A 6,000-nucleotide genomic window follows, 5' to 3' on the forward strand; every position below is an offset into this window, starting at 1 on the left:
GAAGCAGAAATACAGATCCTTCGCTTATAATGGTGACATAATTGATACGATATCAGCACACGACCTAGTTAAATGATGTGAACCAGGAAATTATGAAGTCACCTCTTCATTGTCGTGACTAGCTATTGGGAAGGTACTTCAATTATTACAGGAATCTATAAAATATAACCATTTGACTGTTTGTTCTGTTGGTACAGAGATTTGCCTCCAGTTCTATTTTGCTTATGTTTTTCTTTTTCAGAAGTTCAAACACTGGCACCAGCATAACAATGCGATTTCAAAGCTGATGTGTATGATAACATTTGTTTGAATTTGATTGCCACTCTGACACTAATGAGTTCTGAACTGTAAATGAATTAACAGCTGTCATCAGTGGAAAATATTCTTAAAAAAACACACCAAATTTCTAGAGCGTATACAGATTTGAGATTTCTATCACATGTAAAGCAATTATTCGCAGCCTCCCATCATGAACAGAAAAAATGAATTAGAAACCCCTTTTTCACATTCAAGTTTTTATGTTTTAAGTTATTCATAGGTTGGAATTTTGTAGACTGATTTTTCAGAGAAAAGTATGCAGATTTTAGCAATTTATTTTGCCCTAAGCATCGCTGAGCAACAATAAAACACTTGGCCATGATTATATCGTTTCCTAGTCACACACGATATATCACCAGTTTAGTGATCAATCGAAGATATTTTCAACCATGGTTGTCATATTTCTTCTTTATAAATGTGTGGGTCTTCCCAAATTTATATGTTAGGCTTGAACTCTATGTCAATTCTTGATGCTGGTTCCCCATAGCTCATGTAACGTCCTGCTAGGGAACCCAAAATAAATTAACCTAATTTTGTCAAACATTTTTTTTGGAAGATTAAAACAAGAGGTAACATAGCGTGATCCATAATTCACGTACATACACAAACAATCCATATACAAATTACATCTCTTAAGGGTTCCATGACATTGAATCACATACATAAGTTTTATTAACATTAAAATTAGTACATAACAAAATCCTCATCATAGAATAACCATAAGTACAAATCAAATCAAATAATGTACAGGTACATAAGATGCCACATTGCATAATTAGAATGTATAATCATATTTTGTACAAGTCACAGGGTATGAAATGCTAAAGGAATATACATCATGAATAAATACATCTCATAAGATCACCAATAATCAAATATAATAAATCAGAGTATGACCAAAAAATGTAATCACAAGATCAAAATAATAGAATAACTGTACAAGTACATTCAACGATGACATTCAATTGTCCGTTCTCAATGGTATAAGGAACACTACCACTCGACTTAACCTATATGACAAACTACCACTGTGCTGAGGAGACAATCTCAAGTCTTATAAGGATAACAATCCACCGTCATAATCATAATCTAGATCTAGAAAATTTTGATAGCAATCTATTTCAAAGATACCAAGACACAAGTAACATCTAATCCTAGGGGCAACAAAGACACCTAAGAAACTTACTATGTAAGTGGGCAAGTGTCATCACATGAGCCAATTCTAAAGTTACCTTGACAACCTCTCTAGACTTCGCCCCCCTAGTGACTTTATGCGGCATCAATATCTTTTTATACAAACAAGACATACTAATGAGGTAAGGTTGCAACCAAACACCGTCTCTACTCCTTTTGTAGCCTCTACTAGCACTCGAGGCATGAGCGAGGTAAAACAATGACCCTTGTTAATTCATTTAAATTCATTTAATGAAATGTTATCACTTATTAATACAACGTACAATGAGTTACCTAAGCAGTCTCTTCATGGCTCCGATTTCCATTGCAAGCCACTTCCTAGCATACACATAGAGAACCTATCTTAAGTTCATTAAAACACAACTCATAAAATCACAATATTCACCCCAATTCTATACAAGCAACTAGAAAACACTAAAAGATATATCTGATCGAAACTTCATAGGTTACACCAAGAAAATTACACTATTCACCTCAGCCCTATACAAGCAATTGATTAAAACTCATCACAGAAATACGTGAATGCATCACAATGGTTGAGAATAAAAAATCATGACCTAATAATATACATAACATCATCATAGATCAAACACCTCCCAAGCGTGTGGTATACATACCTAAACTGGTCAACGTACTGAGATAAACTCTACTTCAACACAAAATAAACCATACACCACATCAAGTATTTAACAAGTATTGTTTCATCGTTCATTTGGTTTGAAATCATAAAAGTTCAAGTTACAAATGAGTTCAAGTTCTCATTTTAAAAAATGTCACATTTGATATAGTTCTCGAGTTCACAAGTATAATAATTTTTCTTCTTAGTATAAAGAACCATTTTCATATAAATGAATCATTCTTAAAATAACAACCTCGATTTTAAAATGAATAATTTCTCTTAAATACTATTGAAATACATCTATCATTTAAAAAATTAATAATATATATTATAACAAATTTTATAATTAAAGTTCAATTTACAAATGAGTTCGAGTTTTCATTTTAAGCGTCACATTTGATACAATTTTCGAGTTAACAAGTATAATAAAAAATGATTTTCATCATTCTTAAAATAACAACCTCGAGTTTAAAATGAATAATTTCTCTTAAATACGATTGAAATACATCTATCATTTAAAATTAATAAATATTATAACGAATCTTATAATTGAATATTATTATTTAAAAAAAAAAAAAAAAAAAAAAAAACTAAATATGATTTCCATATAGCATACCCCAAATATAGGGAGGTTGCTTAGCAGCCTAACTGCTTTGGTAGTTTTCGCTACTATAGTAGTTGGGGGGGCGCCCCCTATGGCCACCCAACCCACCGCGCCCATTCGGAGAGTCCCTTGTGCACGCCTATAGAATGGTAGGGCAGCGAGACCATCCCGACCACGCCACCAAGAAGTGCCCGGAGCTCCCAAAATTACGGGACTGGATTAATTCCATAAATTAAGTCATGAGCAAGGCCACTCCAGTGGTTGACCTCACTACCACTGCTCTAGCGAATAAACGTAACAAATCCCTGCTACTGAAGAGTTCCTTTAGAATAGTAGGCTCCCCGAATAATCTGTTTAGGGGGAATAGTAGGCAATTAAATAGGCAAACTCTGGGTTTTGACTTTATGATAGATATTGGGGGGGGGGGGGGGTGGCGGCGGAGGCGAGGTCACAACCCCCTCCATTTTTTTAATATTATTTTTTAAAATAAAAAAATACAAAAATGCCCCCCTTTTATATATATATTTTAATAAAATTACAGACAAAGGCCATGTATCTTTTTCTAGCAAACCCCTTTTCATTATTATAACAACAATGTTTTTTACAATCAAATAATCAATATATTATAGATCTAATTTTGAAAAACAAACCCTAGCTATGTTGAAATTCGAGCCTCAATTTGTAGTGCAACGGTTTACAATTGGATTATTGTTCACGAATGATTCAATAACGAAGAAATAATAAAAATCTCTAAATAAGGGTTTTAAACAAGCCATTTCTAAATCAAGATTCACAAACAAGCACGAAGAAGGTAGAGGAAAGATTCAAAGCAATCTATTGTGATAATCTCAAGCAAAATTCTTACCTTGATTTGATGCTACCCAAACGAATGTTCAAAGATTGCTAAAATTTTCGTCTTCTCGTAACCCTTTCCGAAAATTTGCACCTTAAAACTCAATGGAAAAATGAGCTCTAATATCTTAATATAGAGCTTTCTCCTTTAGGGTTTCTATTTTACGAACACACGAAACCTTTTGTTTATTTATTAATTTATTTTAATTTCATGTGCAAATTTTTTTGTGTTTTAATTAATATAAACTTTATTTAATCTATTCTCTCTTACTTTTTATTAAATAATAAGACACATTTAAAAGTATATTTATTAATTTAACTAATAATAATATTTAGAGTTCATTATTAAAATGAAACTCCTAAATTAATTATTATTAAATAAAATAAATATATTCACGCCAAATTTCGATATTTAGTTAAATCTTTTAAATTTTAATTCTTCTATTCAATTAATTTCTTAATTAATTAAATATAATTAAAAACTAAATTTTTTTAATAATTTTTTTGTTAAATTAAATCATTTAATAATATTTTTATTTGATTTACTTATAATTGAAAATCTCAACACACCCAAAACTAAATAAGCAAACCCATAAAAAAAGATAAAAGTACAGAATCAAACTCAAGGGTCAAAATCTCGAATTCATGTCACTTAATGAATTTAGAAGGGTAAATAATTTAGATACTTGTCCTATATTTTAGGACAATTGGCTCAAGGTTAGGATTTGGACTTGAAAACCATCTCCCCTCTTTACCATTGAGATACTACGATAGGGCATGCTCATCATGGCAATTCAGGGAAATTGATGTCGAATACCTGCAATCTGCGTAAAAGCCAAACATGTACATATACATATATATCTAAACTAAACAGGCAGACGTGGAGTGGTGCATCGTGTAGATCTTGACTAGTAGGTGACTACGACTCCCTCCCTCAACCACATGAGAAACGTTAAACATTAAATAAATCATACATGTACATCATACACATGCAAGTATTAGGTAAGTAACCATACGAAATCATATATAAATCATCCAAGTATCATCATGCCCACTCCATGCCTTCCCAAACAACAAGGATGTTGTCCAAAATATACCTAGATTTGATAAAACCAATTTGCTCAGGACGTACAATTAAGGGAAGAAGATGTTGAATCTTGAGAGCTAAGGCCTTATCAATGATCTTGTATGACAAATTAAGCAAGGTGATGGGCCACCTATTACAAATATCCTCAGGGTCATAGACTTTAGGTATGAATTTAATGTTTTCTTTGTTAGACTCTTAGTATGATAAGCTTCAAGATAGACTTTGTGTAGGTCCTGGCCAATAGACTCCCATAGGTGTTTGTAAATTTCACAAGGGAACCCGTCACACCGAGGGGACTCATCATCTGTGATAGAAAAGACAACCTCCTCGAGGTCCTTGATGCTGAGAAGCTACTCATAGAAAGCCCGTTGCTCCATCACTAGGTAGTTTGGAGAAACTGAAATACACTTTCTGAGAGCTTCTTCCCAGGCAACTAAATTTCCTTGCGAAGCAAAAACATTTTCATAATGGTGCACAAAAGCTTACATGATGTTAGGGAGATTGGAAAGAATAGTATTGCCCTGTTTAATCTTTTTAATCCCAACGTTGGTATGGTGGGCCCTAAGAGCCTAGAAGAATTCTTTAAAATCTTTATCGGCAACCTCCAACCAATGGAGGCGAGCTTTGATTTGAGTACCCCAAGCAACATAGTTATCAATAGTCTATTTATCATGGTGAAGCTTGGCAAGTTGGACTTGCAAATCATAATCAAACGGGTTAAGGGAAAGAGCCTCAGAAGCCTTCTTGAGAGCCTTGGTATTAGCTTCATAAGACCTCTTGCTAAACACAACCAATTGCCTCCCATAGATACAAAGAAACCTAGTAGTTCTAGTAACACCATCATTCCAACATTGAATCCAACCTTTTTGAGAATGGGGTCTTAGCTTCAAATTCCAGACACATAGGATGTGAGCAATAGTGGAAGTATACATCAGCACCGACATGTTGAGGAAAAATTGCATTCTGACAGATCGCTGGACAAAAAATTACCAAGAAATGGGATAGTGGTTTGATAACGTCACATTCGGTAGAGGAATGACATGCAACTCTCAATCTTCAAAAAAGGAGAAAAAAGATTGTGTTGTAAACATGGCACGATTGAGACGTTTTAATATATGGTTTGAGCCAACTCGAAAATTAGACCATGTGTGCCAGACCCCACTTTATCGGCAGCTATTAGCATTGGGATAAAAAAGGCCCAATTTATTATGCATAAAGTACCACACTTCCCTTTCCCTAGCTATCTAGCGAAAAAGAAAAATACCTTCCTTGTCAGAAGGTAACTCTACCTTATTAAAATCGCCACACATAATCCAAGTAACTGGA

Source organism: Cupressus sempervirens, chromosome 3, assembly GCF_028749045.1.
Source record: "Cupressus sempervirens isolate cs-2001-9-10 chromosome 3, ASM2874904v1, whole genome shotgun sequence".
Lineage (NCBI taxonomy): Eukaryota > Viridiplantae > Streptophyta > Pinopsida > Cupressales > Cupressaceae > Cupressus > Cupressus sempervirens.